Consider the following 19,771-nt stretch of genomic DNA (forward strand, 5'->3'; position numbering starts at 1 on the left):
ACTCACATTTTAACAATATACTTAGATGACTTGGATGTACCTGAAAGTTTGAGAATTCCTGATATGAAATCTAAATATATGAGTATTTTAAAGCTAGACTGTAGAATTGAGCGAGGAGTCAGGGAGAGGGATATTTACAGGAGTAAATGAATAATATTATTCTAATATATATATATTTGTTGAAATGAATAATTTATTTTCTTTAAAATAAGAGAAAAATAAGTACAATTATTATATATAGGGCCTTAAAACATCCATAAGCTTAACAGACTTCCACAATAAGGCTTAAATACATATTCTTTATTTGTATATTAATAAATCTGTTTCCACAGATATTTTCAAGTTATATTAGTAACAAGTACATGTGCTATCACAACTTAATAATTTTGAGCAATAAGTCCCCTCCAGAAAAGAAGGGAACAGACACACATAAATGAAGCTTGTATCTTAACAGGTGACTTTTGTGTGAAGTGAAGAAAACAAGTACCAGGGCTTCCCACTGCCACAGGCCCCTTCCAAAGACCATAACCAACATTATACACAAAATTGTGTATTTTTTCCTTAAAACAAGCTAAAAAATTATATAACTTTAGAACTCCATAAAACCTGGGACCGTGCCTGAACTAGTGAATTATGCAAACTATTCTTAAGTGTGGAGTATTCAAGACTTTTTAGTTTCTTTCAATGTACTAGGAAATCGTTAGCATTATATCACTACCATTCAATCTATAATGAATATAACTTAAATAAAGGGTGACTTAAAAATAATTCTCACTTTTAGAAAAGAAACTCTTTGAAATATGATTCATATTTTTCAATATGAATATTATCAGTTATCACTGTTACACTTAACAAATCCATGATTCATTTACATTTCTCTCACTTCCCTTCCTCTTTTCCTCCCATTTTAACTTAAAAACCTGATTGGTGCCAGGGGGGGGAAGAAACTCACTGGAGGAAATACACAAAAATACTTTTCAGGGTTCTTTTTTTACATTTGTTTTATTATTTTCTCCCAGTATTAAAAAGTGATATATCTACCTGTATTTTTCTTTTTAGAAATACAAAAGGGAAAACAGAAGAAAAAAAATCACACAAAAACCTAGATAAATTCTGCTGACATTTTAATGACTAGTGTTTCAATCTATATAGATACAGATGTTTTTAAAAATGTAATTTTGGATGTAGGTGAGTATGTGTGAATGTATATTAGTATGAGAGAAACAGATCTGGAAATTGCTATTTTTTGTCACAAAACTACTCATATAACTTTTTACACAAATCAAAGTAGCTCTGCCTCAGTATATATGGCTACGACATATTCCATATGTACCTTTTTTAGTTAAACAAATTCTCACTGTTGGGCATTTAGTTTATATCTGATTTTTCATTTTATAAATAAAGCTACTACATATATCATTATGGATGCTCCCTTGTACAATTTTCTCATCCTGTTCTTAGAATAAATTCCTTTAATGCAAATTGTTGCATAAAAATGGTAGCACAATGAACAGTCTGCCATTTGTAAATTTTCATTATATATAATGTGAACAAAATAAAACTTCATTTTAAAAAGTCTTTGCCAATGTGACAGTCAAAAAATCTTTGTATGCTTGTTTTTAAAACCATTTTATTAAAGTAAAATATGCATAAAGTAGTATACAGCTTTATGCATATCACAAAGCAAGCACACACTTGTATTACTTGTGCTACCACCAAAGATTCACATTAGCAGCATCATGGAAGCCCCTTATATCTCTGCCAGCCATTACTCAATCCTTCCCTCTTGAAAACTAACCACTATACTGACATTTAACAGCATAGACTGGTTTTGTAAATAGCTTTGTTTGCTCAAAATTATACCCATGAGACTTATCAATGATACTCCTTGTATTGGTTATTTACTCATTTTTGTTGTTGTGTAGTAATTAATTATATGAATATCCTGCAATTCATTTTGCCAGTCTGTTGGTCACAATCATTTTATTACTTAAAATAGTTTATATATTTGAGTACTGCTGCTTTGGTCATACAAAAAGGTAAACTTTCATATGACTAAATCCACCATTGATTTTCCTTTATGATTATATCATTAGTGTTATGCTTTCAAAAGACTTTCCCTATCCCAAGACAATAAAACATTTACCTATATTTTATTCTACTTTTTATTTTTTGCTTTTTACATTCATATCTTCATTTAAAATTTATTGGGATATAAGGGTTAGGTATCAATAGTTATATGACTGTGTTCACCCTTCTCCAACAGCTAGACAGCTTTCCCAATATCTTTCATGAACTAACCCAACTTTTCCCCACACTGTCTTAAAAATCTTCCTTTATCATCTGCTAAATTCATATATATATATGAATTTATATATTACATATTCACTTGAGCCTATTTATGGACATTCTTATTTGTTAAAACATGCAAATAAACTCTTCAACTGGTAATACAAGAACAAAGTACAAAATTCAAGAGAAACAACAGAGTGTTCAAAGATAGTGAGTAAAGCTTCTTCCACACCTGCCCTCTAGACATGCATCTCCTCTCCTCACATTCAGACAAGGTTTCAACTCACTTGTCTACCATCCTCAAAGTACTCTGTGCTTATAAAAATGTACATATACACACTTGTATATATTAACATATCTTTAAAGTAACATACTGTGACACAATTCTAAAGTTTGCATTTTTATATAAGTCAATACATTTGTGTTATCTCATCCTTTGTAATGTCTGCATTGTAACATTGTACAATTTTTTAGTGGCTACTCTAGGTAAAATACACACACACAATGTCTTGCAGTCTATTGGTGACATCATTTTACCAGTTCAAGTGAAACCTACCTACTTTTTTACCCTTTACCTTCCCTATTTAAAATATAATTGTACTAAATATTTCTCTACATTTATTAGCTACCACAGTGTTATAACATACACTTTAACAATCAAATATAATTTAGAAAACTCAAAAGACATAACACCTAGTGTATTTACCCATAGTTTTGTTTACCATGTTCATTTCTTGTTCCTGATTTCCAAGTCCCATTTTTTATTGTTTGTTTTTCTGTTCAGATAACTTCCTCAAACCACTTTTGTATGGCAGGTGTGCTTAATATGTAATTCTCTTAGTTTTTTTTATTCTGATAATATCTTGGTTTCCCCTACATTCTGGAAGGATATTTTCATTATATTTAGCATTAGGAATTCACAGTTCTTTTTTATCTGCACTTGAAAAATATTGTGCCATTTCCTCTGGCTTTCATTTGTTTTTGATGAGAAATTTGTTGTTTTTCTAATTTCTTTCCTCCTGTAAGTAAGGTTTTGTTTTCTCTTGTTGCTTTCAAGAAGTTTCCTGGAAAATAGTTTCAAAAGTTTAATTAGTGTGGATTTCATTGTGCTTATTCTGTTTGGGATTTTCTCAGACTCAATTCTGTAGGTTTATGTCCATTGCTAAATTTAAGAAGTTTCAGCTATATATATGTATTTGTATATTATATATATTCTATTATAATTTCAAGTATTTTCTCAGCACTACCTTTTACTATAAACCTACAACTCCCTTGAAGCTCTGCTCATTGTGGGTTTTTTGTTGTTGTTGTTGCTTTGTTTTGTTTTATCATTTCACTTTTTCTATGTTATTCACATTGGGTAAATTTCTATTATTCTGTCTTCCAGTTCACTGATTCTTTACTCTGTCCCCTCCATTCTGCTGTTGTACTTATCCACATCGTTTTTATTTGTATTTGTATTTTCAATTCTAATATTCTCATATGGACCTTCTTTATAATTTATATTTCCTTTCTGAGACTTTATACTTCTCTGCTTAGCTTTCTAAATTTTCATTTATTTCAATAAGGTTTGTAGTTGTTTGGTGAAGCATTTTTATCATGGCTGCTTTAAAATTCTTAGGATAATTCTGACTCATTTCAGTGTTGGCATCTATTGAGTATCTTTTTTATATAATTAAAGATCTTTCTGGATCTTGGTATGAAGAATGGTTTTCAACTGCAACCTGAAAATTCTTATATTAAATGCTTAAGATAATTTAAGAAATTATCTTAAATTCTTATATATTATGCTCTGAGACTCTGGATCCTATTTAAATCTTATGTTTTAATTGGCTTCCCCTGACACTGTTGATCTGATATTATTACCAAGTGAAGGTCTCTAGGCTCCTCACTTGGCCTCCCCTGACAACCTAAGTGGGAGTTTCTTATGACTTCTGGGTGGGTTAGGGATTTTGACTCCCAATGTGGTCTCCTAAGACATTGAGCTGAGACTGGCTTCATTACCACTGGGCAATGGTAAAGGCCTGAGTCTCCACAAAGTCTCTTCTGTTATAATCTCAGTAGGAAGGGGAAGGGGTACTTATTTTTTTGCCAGATAGAGGTAGAAGTCAAGATGCCCCAAGTGATCTCCATTGATATTGCAGCAAGGATGAGGAGAGGAGCAACTCATTACTAGCCAATGAGGATGAAAGTCTTAGCTCCCTACTTGGTGTCAGAATCTCCTCAGCAGGAATATTGATATCGTCTCTGGAAGGTAAAATTCTAGACTCCCCACGCAGCTGTTCCTGAAATGGGTGGGGGAAGGCCACTTTTTTCTTGATGTTTGGTGGAATAGATAAGTTATTCTGTAAAAATACTTTATCTTTCTATCCTAACTTTTACTTACTTTTCTGGGTGGAAAAAGCAGACTTTATTGCAGTCTTTTTTTTTCCTGTAACCACCAGAATTTCCAGGTTACTGTCTTCTTCAGTATCAAATTTTGGATATGAGGCAAAAAGAAAATACAGGGAATAGACCACTGGATGATTTTCTGGTCCTGATGTCCCTAGTCAGTCTGCCTTTTTCTCTTCTTCACCTTTCAGAATCTTGTACTTGTTCGACATATAACATCCAGGGCTTTTATTTGTACTTAGGAAAGGAACAGGAAAAAGTATATCTATTCCAATTATGCAGAAATGAAAGTCTACTATTTTAATTTATTAGCTATTATTTAATTGCCTTTCATAGATGTTACCAATTTACACTTCCAGAGAGTTGATCTTGCTTATGCTATTAGTTTTCATTGCAGAAATTGCTCTTTGACATTTATTTTTGCCCTCACTTCTAATTTTACAAGGTTATAGATGTTCTATGTCTGCTGTTTTAGAGTCAACTTAGATTTCCTATAGGAAATTCTTATTGGATAGAAAAGAACTCAGAACTGCCATTCAGAAGTAAGCTTTCAGTAGATGCTCTCCTTTCATTTACCTGCCTCCCACCCAGTCCCTGGATTATCTAATTGGAAAGCTATTAATGGGCTCTTCTAAACCTCCTCCACTTACAGAAATAAACACTACACAGAGTCCTGAGAAGGGAGAATTTATTCCAATTCCTGGTGTCCTCTTCCAATTAACTTTAAGTCAGACTATATTTGACAAAACTTCCTTGACATTGATAGTATTCTTTAGTCCCCATCCCCACTTCTACCATGTGTGCTTCTTATTATCTGTTTTAGTCAGCATTTTGGAGAGTATGTGTATGTGAATTTTTATCTTTCATAGAAGTTTTATGTGGGCACTTTTATAAGTAGTTTCTTTTAAACAGAGGCAGACAGTCCTAACATATGTGAGAAAATTAAGCATAAGCGACAGCAATTTTGTTAGGTAAGTATCCATGTTTACTTAGTCTTCACACTTGATAAATACCACATCATTATTTCCTTGACATTTTTGCCTAATAGCCTTTAAATACTACTTTGACCACTAATACGCGCCAGAATATTCCAAGAAGAACAAGACAGCAATAAAATGTGAAATCCATCATTTAAGTGGGAATACAATGAAACAGACTCCTTCAGGTAAGCTTATTGACAATATGCAGTCATCAAAATGAGTTTTGCTTGTTTTTTTAATACAAAAACCGAAGCTCCTGCTTCTCTCTACAAAGGATTATATATAATATAATCAGGATTATATTATATATAATCTATAAAGGATTATATATATATATTTCATACATATATATGAAGTAAAAGAATTACTTCCTGTGTGACTCAATGTAGTGTATAAAGATGTGTGTATATATATTTACACACTTCTTATGTTCTCCCACAGTAGATTATTTTGGGGGGGGGAAGAAATGCATAAAAATATAAATCTACATAATACCATCTAACTATAAAATACTGTTAAATTTTCTTTGAAATTGTCTACTCTATATTATTTCCTATGCACTTATTTGTTTTCTTTTTCTAAAATGGACTTTTACTATAAATACCATACTATAAATGCATACTATAAAGCAGTGAATGCCGCTTTATTCACTTAACATAATAATATTTCCCATTTGATTAAATGATCTTTAAAAATACAAGTCTTAAATGGCTATAATAATATTCTACCTTATGAATGTGCCATCATTTATTTAAACATTCTTTTAATTGAATATGTTTCTATTTTTCCATTTTTAATAATGTCTCAATATATATCCTTTTATATAAATTTTTTATTTATTTTTCTTAGGGTATACTGTTAGCATTTGCATTAGTGAACTGCAGTTAATGGCAGCACAAGGCTCCTTCTAAGAGCAGGAAGTACTACTGTGGATCAGAGCCAGGTTCACTCTTGGCCACCTCACCAAAGAGATTGCAAATTCTGCATCTTCTGGCAACACACTGTTAGGGTTCTCTTCAGAGTATTTCTTTCCTTTGTATTAGTGGGGCCAGGCAATCCTGAGGCTCCTCCAGCTTGCACAGACATATATTTGCTTCCTCTTCTCCTTGGAAAAGCTGCTGAGAACCAGGGAAACTGAGTTATGTGTGTGTTTTCTCTGGTTTGTACCCTCCCTCTTTTCACCACTAACATATTCGTATTAAGGACAAAGATGAGGGTGTGAGTCAGCAGTAAAGTGTGAAACATTTTTTTTGCAGGAAGCCTTAACTGATTAATATATTTCAGAACAAATAAAAGAGTTTCCATGCTATAAGGGAACAGTATCTTTAAAACAAAATCAGCAACACAATATCTATATATAAGTAACCTCTTATTACCTTTTCTTTTTATTTGGCTAAAATTTGAAACTACATACTTTCATCACACTATGTAATTATAATGCTATACCTCTGATCATAGTTTGGTGCCCATAAGCCTTTGTAAATCTACTTTCCTTTCCTTAATAGATCTTGAAGTTACTTAATTGTAAAAATGTAGCTTGTCATATACTACCTTTTAATACTGTACCCTTTAAAACAGGAATGTTTTCCATTACCGTCAAGATGAACAACAGCATTATTACACAAAAGAAGTACTCATCTGTCAACTTACTTTGAAACACCCAGTTTCCATCAGATGTTTATTCTTCTTGGAGCAGCCTTAGTAAGAAAGAATTTACATTTTATTTATTCATGCTCTTTGTTCACTTTTCTATTGAGGTGTTAGGTTGTTTTCTTTTTATGGATTTGAGAAATTCCTTTAAATATTGATGAAATTAACCCCATGTCTATCATATTGGTAGTGAATATTTCTCTCAGTTTTCAGTGACATTTGACTTTTATATGGTGTATTTCTTTTTTACCATTAAAATGTTTAAATTTAATACATTAAAATATGCATTTTACTATAACATTTGTTTTAATATACCTGCCCAAGTCCAGAACTATATATATATATATATAATACTTTTTTTCCTCTAGTTTTATTATAATTTTGCTATTTCATTATGATTTCAATTTAGTTTTATTATGATTTTAAACAGTAATCATTGTTGAGAAATGATTTAATTCTTCATTGATTTTGCTTTCATTCTATCATACTCTAAACAATTTCATTTACTGGGCTTTTTTTATAGCCATTCTCATTGTACCATCATGTTGTCTGTTGATTTGTAGAATGTTTACTGGAGTGTATCAGCTTTTTAATATCTTACAAAACAAATTATTTCTTTCACTATCATTCACTTTTCCTTTTCCTCAGAATTTTACTAGCTCACCCACTTATTCTTCTCAATAAATTTTAGAATCAATAATTCAAGTTCAAAAATGAAAATAATCAAATTTTAAAGATAAGATTTAAATGTTATGGTTGTTTGTTAAAGATGCTCATGACAGTAAAACACATAAAAAGGCATTCAACTTCACTGCTAATCATAGCTTTGTAGGTTATCTGTCATCTACAAGTAAATAAAAATTTTCAAGTTTGATAATCTCCATTGGTGGTCTATAATATTGGATATATGGTCATTTTCATTAGCCCATTGATGAGAAAAGAAATTGGTAGCTGTTTTAGAGGGAATTTGTCAGTATCTATCAAAATGAAAAATATGTGTACCATCTGATCCAACAATTCCCCTTCCAGGACTCTATCCCACAGACATTCTTACATATGTACACAAAAACAAGGAGGCAGTTCATTGTAGCATTATTTATAAAAATCCCATATTGGAATCCACATAAATGTCCACCTGTAGGGGTATGGTAATATAAACTATTGAGTAACCATACAATGGGATATTACACAACTATTAAAAAGAATACAGTGAATATATACATATAACAATATGAAACAAAATCTGTAACATATATTTTTAAATAAAAAGATACTTCAGAATGATATGATCAAAATACTGCAATTTATAATTTAAAATATCTACCTTTGTGTGTGTAAGTAGTGTGTATATGTATAAAAATTATTTAAAAGGACAAACACTAAAAGGGTAATTGTACTTAGTTCTGGGGTAGTGAGATTAGAAAGCATAATCTCTAATTATAATTTTAATCTAATTATTTTTATATTATTTTTCTTATCCCCTACAACCTGGTGTTCATGTACAACTTGTATGTTCTAAATAAAAAAAATTTAAAACAACACCTACTCACTATTAACATTACCATTTCCTAGACTGCCATTTTGGACATCTTTGTGTTTATTTACTTGAGAACTGGGGGAAAGTTATCTACACTTAGAATTGGCCAAGAGACAATATCTGTGACTCCTGGCTAGCAACACCCCATGTGTGGTAGTTTCTGAATAATCCCCTTCTCAGTTCTACTCTCTGGTGCAGCTTGGTCTGGACACTTTTAGTGTTTAGTTAGTTTTCATCCTGGGCTACTTTAAATGACTGGGTAAGATTTTTTCCCTGTCATTGCATTTTTCTCAATCCCAAAACCCTATCAAAGGAAGAGTATAAGAAAAGCCATAATCCATTCACTCAATGCCAGCTAGACAAACTCTTCTTGCCTCTACTCACACAGTCTGGTGGTGTGTTTCAACTGGGTTGTGGGAGTGGGGTACTTACCACCAGAGATGGATTTTATTCTTTACCTTAAGCACTAAACAAGAACAGTAAATTTCTGGGAGTTAAGGTCTATGAAGATTTGTAAAATGTTGGTATAGAAGAGAAGGTCAACTACAGAATTTTGAACATATCCAAAAGCACATGGCCCACAGGAGATAGCTCCTCAGGCCTTTTCACTGGTACATAAATCCAATGTTAGCCAATGATTTTTTATTCTCAATTCAGCTGCACCAGCCTCATAATCAGTAGAAATTTTCCTGCAGGAATCCTGCTAAAGGCTATCAGTCTTATTTTCTGACAAGGTTATGTTTGCTTGTTTTATGCTGTCTCACCAGTGGTATTTAAGTGGAAAGTTGGGAAAGGCAGCATCAGGGCCTATCAGCAACATGACACCATAAACATACTTTTTTTGTAAATAAAAATAAAGTCCAAAACATAATATAACAATGCTAATGGACCAAAGAGGCCATTAACAGAAAAAGTGTATGTGGGCAAACACAGCCCTTAGAACACTTTTCTATACCATTTTGGCTATGCCTACCACATACTAATCAAACGTGGTGGCTCTCCAGGTGGTTAGTTCTCCCAAGGCCCAAATACCATTTATTGTATATGTGTGCAGAGAACAGGAAAGCATTTCTATGGTAGCTTCTCTGAAGATCAGGAGTAAGGGAGAGAAAGGAATAAAGAAAAACATTAAGGAAAAAGAGAGGGTGAATTCTGAGTGGGAATAAAGGCAGACAGTGGGTGATGAATAGGGGTAATACCTGTGATGTGATGAAGGAGGTTAGAACCAAAAAAGGGGTGTAAAAGAGAAACTCTAAATTACCAGTGGGAAATGGAAAAGACATTCAGTTTAATTTCTTTTGGACTTAAAAGTGAGATTTAGTACCACCAGAAAATAGTGGGTAAGCATGAAATCAGAGGCGATTTTTCAGTTATCATTTCCATTGATAAGCATTTCTTTGTTTGAACAAATGACTATTATAAAAAAAAAAACCAAAGCTGCAATTGAATTAACAGCTCAGCTTCCAGTGATTTCCCTTTAAAGAAACTTAGGAAAAAACATAATATGAAGAGAATAAATACATGATTTTTTGGCTTTTTGACAGAGATAAATGTGTTAGAAAGATATCTTCTACTCTTTAAATGTAGAAATATATGTTCAATTCATATATTTCCTATAATTCCTATATGTGAGAATGAGAAACAGTACCTAAAATTATCTAATATTGGGAAAACATGATGTACATCATGATTTTGTTGGGTCCTGTCAGCTACTCACATCAAGATAAGACAGCAAAGGAGAGGCCAGCACTTGCACTAGTCTTGTAGTTGGAGCAAGTGTGCATATGTGTGTGTGTGCTGGGCAAAGCATGATGCTCACTCTGACCTCAATTTGGGGTAAAAGAAAACTAGAGAGTTCCAGGACTCATGACAATATGCAGGAATTGAGCCAGTAGTCCTTGGAAGTGCTCCTGCAATAGTCTGCAGACAGTTATCAGTCAGTGGGGAAGCAGCAGGACCCTAACACCAGGCTGGATATCTGGAATAGCACAGTCCAGGTATAGCCGCAAGTTCAGCCAGTGGAATTACGTAGGGCCTCATTTTCAAAATGAACACCAACTGATTGAATAAGAAGAGAGTTATGATATGAACAACCTTTAAGCTGCCTAAGATTTGGGAAGTCAGGCTCAGAAGTTTTACTGTTACTAAGGTACATCAGGAAGGGTTAATATAAAATGGGCAATCCTGACAATGGGTCATGAGCCCTGGGTACTGTACCCAGGGTCATGCAAGTAATAGTGACACACAAAAACAATATAAAAGGGTCTCTCTCCTATTATCAGTAGTAGCATAACATCATATCCAAATTCAAAAGACAGAATTTTCTCAAAGGTGAAATTTTACATTTATAGTCTGTGGTTAACAGTTCTTTCATAGAATTCTGGAAAAATGACACCAGGGAAGCAGGCAGGTCATCCAGCATCTACCTAGGCTCCAGTGTAACTTCCTATTTAATTTTGAGCATCATCACTTAAACTTCCAGGGCCTCAGTATTCTCATGCCAAACCACTATATGGCCACCTCTGAAAATTCTTCAAGCCCATGATTCTGTTTTATTATGAGACTCTTGTTATAAATATTCTCTTAGTAAAGAGCATCCCACATTGTGACATTGGTACTTATTCAATAAATTTAGAGGGGACAGTCACACTCAAAAATGGATGTTCAGAACACTACAGCTTCCTTCACCAAAGTCCTTTGCAAAGTAGGCATGGTAACAAGCATACCAAAACTTTGGGTGGCAGAAAGCCAAGGAAACAAGTCAGGAAGGAATAGAGCTAAGGGAGGAGGGAGATCCATCACTGAAGAAATACTAGGATACAGTAATCAATTACTAGGCAAGAGGCTAAAGCTTAGAAAATATACCAAGCAAAGCAAATAAATCAAACAAGCAAGTGGATATTTCATGTTACATGGAGCATTGGGGGAAACAGTACTGTGAATGAAAGGTTTAGGTCCTAAGTCATGTCATAGCTAATTTGAGAACAAGGCATGAGTTTCCCTGTGTAAGATAAGGAGTTAGGATTGTTGGGATGACAGCTGAGAATAAATGGACTTTGTGTGAGACAAACGGAGCACAGCCACATGCTGTATGAGTCTTATTTTATGGAGAACACCATTTTCTAATGGTGCTGCTTGGAGCTCTGCTGCGAAAAGCCCAGTGACTCAGCTCATAGCTCCTCATCTTTCATGAAATTTCAACCCTGGCATAACACTGCGTTAAGTTCACTCAAAATCAACTTCCCCAAAATTAATTAAGTAATTAATTAGAGAAAGGAGAAGGACATTGAAGTGAGAGAAAAACTACAATCGGTTCCCTCTCACATGTGCCTGGGGGACAGAACCTGCAACCCAGGCATGTGCCCTGAAGGGGAATTGAACTGGTGACCTTTTTCTTTGCAGGACTATGCCCAACCAACTGAAACATGCAGGCCAGGGCTCAAGAGTTTAAAATACTTCACACAAGGATTTGTTTTAGTAATCTACTAAATCTTTATAAAGTTTTTTCCCCTGTCTATAAAAAAGAAAAAATCAGGGTTAAATTATTTAAAGAGAACAATCTACCACAGTTGATACAGAAAGTTAAGGAGGATACTACAAATTACCTGTCCCTAAAGGAGGAAAATAATCAATGGCATATTCACAAAGCTTTGTCCCCTAAACCTTCCCAGTCACCAGACACCAGACAAAGGCCAGGCCTCCCCAAAGCTCCTCCTATTCTCAGATACTGATACAGCAAGAGGCATATCAGAGCATGTGTAGATCAGGTTTTTCTGATCTCAGCAGGCAGTTGTCACATTTGAATTCAAGTTCATTAAGAACAACACTAATGAATTGTCACTGAGTATCTCTGCTGTACCCTATGGAGATTTCCTTGTTTTTTTGCTGGGGTTTTTTTGGGGGGATTTTATTTATTTTTAGAGAGAGGGTAAGGGAAGAAGGAAGACAGGAGGAGAAACATCAATGTGAAAGAGAAACATTAATCAATTGCCTCTCGTAGGCTCCCCAACTAGTTACTGAACCTGCAACCTAGGCATGTGACCTGACTGGACTGAACAGGCAGTTTCATGTTGCAAGACAACTCCCAGCCAACCGAGCCACACTGGTCAGGGTACCTAACAAATCTTTGAAACATTCTTTTATCTCTTGTTTCCCCCTAACATTTACAGTGTAATAAGCCTCCAACAGTTCCTCAACAAGGAAATCTGAAAATGGCAGGTATGTTTCACCTTAGTCCTGCTAGGATTTCACAAGGTTGAGAATATGTTTTTATTTTAAAATCCATCATTACAACATCATCCTTATGTGGCAAAGAGAAAACCCCCCAATCATAATTCTCTGCTGAGAGTCATCAGAGAAAGCCAAAGAAAAAGCAGGGAAAGGGGTCAAAGAGCAACTCTTGAACTTACAGAAGTACAGACCACCGTGTTCAACTCATAAAATCAGAGGTTGCTTTATGCAACAAGGATATACAGACTAGGATATTTTTATCACCATTATTCATTCTACAAAACAGGACTACATTGGCTATCTGGATGGCCACAAAATAATAGTACATCTTGTAAATATAGGTTGGTTATATCAGGGAAGGAGGTAGGAATTAATTTCAAACCTATCACATAGTTTCAAGTTATTTCCCATGAGATTTCACACCAGGCCACAGCACTGGAAACCATCATTTCCACATTTAGTAGAAATAGCATCTCAGCCAAAGTGGTACATTGTGTCCTCTCAAAGAGACCTCACCCAGGGAAACAGAATTAACTCACACTATCATCCTAAGTGTCTAGGGTCTTTTTCATAAAATTGCAATATCTGACTCCCTAATTTAGAGAAAGTTCCTTTAAATGCTCTGTACTTTAGCAAGACTATAACAAGGAACTGACTTCTAACCTAATAAAAATTTCTTTGCCAACTAAACCAAAAATTTTAAATCTGTGCAGTACATAAGCAATAACACAACCCAATGGCTATTTCTTTTACCAGCAGCATTGCTTAGCTAGGTTTTTATTAATTTACAGCTATGTATTTTATTGTCCAAGAATGTTTCACAGTCTGTTAAAACATAATTTATATATGTGAAAAAATATGTTCTTACATATTTTATATGTGTTTATGTGTGCTTACATGTGTGTTTACATGTGTTTATAAATATGTGTATATGTGTGGGTATGTGTGTGCAGCTTCATGTAAATTTAGACTGTGATGAAACAACAATTAATAAAGGATGCTACATATTTCATGTGTATTATATGTGACTACTGAATTTAAAACCACTGCTGATGATTGGCATTATGTAATTAATACATCAAGGTCTCCGGCTCAGAACATAACTCTCTATTAATTTGGATTTTTAGTTTGTTTTTGTTGTCATTGTTCTAGAAGTATTAATATCTCTTTAGGAATTATAAACAGCACAAAGTTGGCGTGAAACATTAACACAACTGCAAATAATGTGACATATACAAACTCTTGCACAAAGAGGAAAATTTTGAGAAATTAGGTAAAATTAGTCAATGAGAACAAACTGGCTATTGTATCAATATGTTAAGAACCCAATATTTCCTTAAGAAGATTTGTACTAAAGACACATTGACATTGGTCTTATAGCACCACCACCTGATTTGATTCATGCTTATTAACTTAACTGAACTGAAAATAATATTGAGTGGAGCAGTCTAAGTTAGGAGCAAGCAGTTAACCTTGGTGATTGACTACAGCAACCTCCCAGAAAATATCCTATTAGATAGGTAGATCAGGAATCTGACCCAACATGATTTTTGTTTTTATGTTTTCAAAAATCCTTTCACATCTATAAGTGATCATTTGGAAGTTTTTCAATGCTGTTTTAAATAAATGAACATCTTTTTTGTCATTCTAGATGTTATTATATAAAAAGAAATACTTGGACAGTGTCACAAAATTAATTGCAAAATAGTTCCCCAAAATTATTACATTCAAAGTAGAGTATATACCTCTAAAAACAGCATCTATTTTTATCTCTACTTAAAACTGTGCAATGTTATTTCCTATTTAAAATTTCATATTTATAGTGAAAAATATTAAATTTTCAGGTTCACCATAATCATATCTATTCCCATAGCTCCTCAGTTCCAGGCTACATGCTTTTTCACATTTTAATATTTTTGAAAATGAGATACAACATAAAATAATATCTATGTTAAGTGTGAGTATATTCTTTTTTAAATTCTAAAATACTGTTATTGCATCTCACAATCCATAGCATATTAGACATGAGAAAATACACATTTTTTTCATAGTTTTTCTGTTTACCAGGCTCTGCTAGATGCTTAGTATAATAGTACTTGTAACACAGAGAAATCCCTAGAAGTACTTGGATGCCCCTGTGGGTTAACTGCCCTACTTCCCAGAGACAATTTCCTTTTTGTTTAAAAGAGAAGAAAAAGGGTGGCACCAATAGCCACTAAAAAAAAAAGAAAAGTAGAATACTTGCTTCTCCAGGTCCCTTTTCACCAACCAGGCCAATGGGAAGAAAGCAGGAAAGTAGTAGTTCTAAGAAGGCTGGCATTTAACTGATAAAGAGAGGACACTTGGCTGATGTGATCCCTTTCCCTCCCATCTTCCTGTCTTGCTCTTTAAGGATGATGGTACCAAGGCTCAGAAAGGTTAAAATAAACAACTCCTCCAAACAGTACAATTAGTAAGTGACAGAGCCAGAAGCAAATTTGCCAATTGGCCAATTCGATAGGAACCAATTTCTTTAGCACTAAAATGTTACTTGAGTAATATGTATCAATCAACTCAAATTTCATTAATGCAATTCTTTATATAACTAGTAAAATATAAAAACAGCACCCTCAAGAAGCCTATTCTATCCCCCAACCATTTGCTCACCAACACAAATAAATCTGCCCAGAATCATCTGTCCATCTTGTTGGAGTAATGGCAATTATTGCCTACTAAAATTCTGAAATCAAATGAGTATGGCTCACACTCTTTGACTGAAACAAGATATTTTGTTGTCTAAGATATATGCCCTCTAATATGCCTCCCAATCACTTGTTTGATTTAGAAAACACACAGAGTCTATAGTAAAATCAAGAAAAAGGAAAATATAGAAAAACTTCCATTGTTTTTATCCCTAGAACACTGATCTTGCCTTGGCCAGAGAAAGTAAATAAATTAATGAATCTGTAAATATATCATATTTTTATTACTGCAAATAATTTCCCCTGTGCCTCCATTAAATAAATGTTGAAGAAATACTTAAAGAACATAGATTTAGTGGGATTAGTAGCCCTCACATTCACAGGACCAGATCTCAGCAGAACCAGAACTCAAATCTCAGGTCTATCTTTCTCCAAATCTGGCTTTAGGACTTCAGAAATCTTTCGTCCAAAGAGGGCAACTGAGTAACTCCACAGCTGGTAAGAAATAAGAACTAAATCCAGTCCCCAGAGCTTCGTCAAAATGTGCTGATCACTTGCTCTGAATAAATGCCATCCCAGAAGTGACATACAGAAGAATGAGACATACTCTTGCCCTCAAGGCTCCTGAGTCCCTGTGACCAACTGCATGACTTAAATTAATACAGCTGAAATCAGAGATGCTATCAATAATATAAATTTTTTAAAAAGAAGTCTTATGTGCCTCTTAAGGTATCTCAAATTAGAAACTTTTGATTTGACAAAATCCTAAAATACAAATCACAATAAAAATGACAAGAATAATAACAGTTGCAATGGTAACATTTATGATTGAGTACTTACTATATACTAGGTACTACTTTTTAAAATTTTTTAAAGATTTTATTTATTTATTTTTAGAGAGATGGGGAGGAAGGGAAACCAACTGAGCCACACTGGTCAGTGCCTTCTAAATGTTTAAACACAAAAGGAGCATTAGAGGTTATTAATATACTGACTTTACAAATGAATAAACAAAAAAGCTTAGAGAATTATTTAACTTGCCCAAATTAACACAAGCTAATAATCACTTTAATTTCAAAAGATTCTGCCACTATCCTATAAACAGTTCTTTAAAAAAGAGTACCAACCCCCCCATATACACACACAGAGTTTTATTTGTTTCTGTAGGTTCATTTACTTTAAATATCCTAAAATTTAATCAATATCATAAAGGAAAGCCAGGAGATGAAAGAGATGTTATTTGCCATTTGTTGTAAATAAGTAAATCAGTAAGGTAAAGAATAGGAAGAGTTTAAACAAAAGTTTCCAACACTTTATACTTCAATTAATTGTTAGTTGAAGAAATTACTGGAGAAAAAAGTATTTTTCAAAAAGCAACTGAATGTAGCCTATGGGTGTCACTAACACTAAGGTCATTTTGACAAAAAGGATTTTCAAAGTAACAAAAGCAGAGCTTAGGGCAGAAGGACCCAAGAGATAGACACAATGGAATCAAAGACCAATTTGCCTCAACATTCAAGGAGAAGAAAGCATAGACATGGTTTCCCTGAGATCCCACTGGAATTGGATGTCTTTACTTAATTAACTACTCATCCGTGATACTATCTTAAGAATGCTGACCCTGCAGCTTTGTGCAGATAACTTGTTGTAGCCTCAACAACTCTATTTATTGGATATCCATTTTCCTGTCTAACAGATCCCAGAGTTTAAACTTCTTCCACTTGAATTGATATTCTACTTCCTCATTTATGCTACAGCTGTGTTTGTGGGATATTTGTGTCCAATCATACATAGTCCAAGGCAAAGAAAAATGCAATCAGAAAAGGAAAAGGAAGAAAGATTCATTTTACTGTCTATTAAAGTAAAAAAAAGTACAATTATGTAGGAAAAAATCACCTATAAAAATGAACTCAAACCAATTTTTACTTATAAAGAAAAATTGTTCTCATAAGGAATTTATTTAAATATATGCATGTATCCTGTCTCATCAATGTGCAAGTGTCCCTATCAGGTTCTTGAAGGCAAGCATTATATTCAGAAATCTTGTCTCTTACATTGGATGCCACACCCTGAGGTGAATACACAGTGCCTCTGTTCCCCAGTGCCTCTGGTTGGAAATGACCTGGGAAGATACACTAAAGATGATGATCATCTTAGTCACTACAGACCCAGTATAGCACCCTGCCCACGGTAGATGCTGAGTTAATGCGTTAGACTGAACAGAAATAATGTTAGCATTTTCTAATTACTGCCATGAACAACCAATTTAGACTGGCCTTGCTATAGTTTGCAAAATTTTCCTTTGTTTTTCTCCCTTTAAAATGCTACTATTTTTAAAGTTTTGCATCTGGTAATACTTAGCCAGAAGTAAATATTTAACCCAATCTATACTAAGTAGAGCCTTTAATAATCTGAAGACATATTGTCTAAAAATAAATTTCAAAAAATATATTTTTATATATATTTGGTCTGTTCAGAAAGTGTCCAGCAATGTAATCTGAAAAATAGAGACATTTACTGAAGAAGATACAAGAAACATTGTACATAGGACAATGACACCTCAGTCCCCTTCAAAATAGGTACTTTGGGACCCCACACAATTGTTCCAATCACCATCAGCTGCTCCATTGCGTTTTCCTGAATATCATCAACATTCTGAAATCTCTTCCCTTTCAAAGGTGATTTTAGTTTTGGAAAAAGCCAGAAGTCACAGGATGCCAAATCTGGACTGTAGTGGGGATGAGTCATCTGGGTGATATGATGTTTCACAAAAAAACTCTGCATGAGATGTGATGCATGAGCAGGTATGTTGTTGTTGAAGCTGCCAATCATCAAATGACCATAGCATTGACCTTCTGAATCATCCAAATAGTTTCCATGGAGGAATATTCAAGTTTAATGCAACATTTGATGCAGATTTGTTGTTCTACTCACTCAGTCATTTGAATATGATGACCACATAGTACATATGCTCACTCAACAGCATCTATAGTCCCCACTGAATAATACAGTGAAGTCATCACTGTTCACATGTGTGCATTCCAGTCCACTCTCTTTGGCTGCCAGGTTACATCAATGTCATGCAAAACCATTCTTATTATATGAACAATATCTGGACTTTTTCTGGACAGACCTCATATACACACATACAACACATAAATATATACACATACACACATTTGGTATAAAAGCTGATCACATCATATAGTGCTGTTTTCTATACAGCGGCAGAGAATAGAGATTTGCATATCAGAAAGAGGCAGGCACCTTGCCATTTATTTTCCATCATTTCATCTGCTGAAATATATCAACTTTTCCTTTCTCCTTACCTCTTCAGTCATGCCTATCTTCACAGAATAGAGTAGCTGCTTATTTTTAATAGTATAGACCTTAATAATCTATTCATTGTGCTTTCTCATTCCATTCCTATTGCAAAGCTTTTAAGTTGTTTGTCAAATCTAAAATCTCTTTCCTACTTTCATTGGAGAGACTGATTAAATGGCTAAAAATAGACTACCAAACTGTCATAGCTCTTTTAGCCATCTTAATTAATTATAATTAGTTTTTAAATGTTCAGTTCCTGATTTTCTTAAAACTGAAGGCATCACACACATGTGAGCTGTCATTATTTCTTAATTCCATCACTGGTAATAGAAAGGTAACCATCCAGTATTCCCTGTGGTCTTTCATATTTTCAACCCTGATTAGTATGTGTGTGGCTGGTAAATAATTGAATTAATTTTATAGTGAGTGACATATTTTGAAATCAGCAAAGCATCTTATTCTGGGACTTTAAGCCAACCCTTGCTTTTCCCTAGATAGCTCTCTGTATGCCTGTAATAATAAGTTGGAGCATATTCTTGACTTTCCCATTAGCATCTAGCAATTTATGAGCTTTTGATATCCATGGGATGATTTTTAAAGAATGATTTTAATTCTCCAATGCACCTAGATAACTAGAAAAATAATAGACAATAAATAAGTACTTAGAGAAAGAATTTAACTAAGAA

General features: G+C 33.8%; 1 long non-coding RNA gene across 1 annotated transcript in view; it reads right to left on the bottom strand.

Moving 5' to 3' along the window:
• The window catches only part of LOC118497352, a 307,937-nt gene that overhangs the window by 138,522 nt on the left and 149,644 nt on the right, over positions 1 to 19,771 (bottom strand). The gene's annotated exons all lie outside the window — the stretch shown is intronic.

Source organism: Phyllostomus discolor, chromosome 11, assembly GCF_004126475.2.
Source record: "Phyllostomus discolor isolate MPI-MPIP mPhyDis1 chromosome 11, mPhyDis1.pri.v3, whole genome shotgun sequence".
Taxonomy (NCBI): domain Eukaryota; kingdom Metazoa; phylum Chordata; class Mammalia; order Chiroptera; family Phyllostomidae; genus Phyllostomus; species Phyllostomus discolor.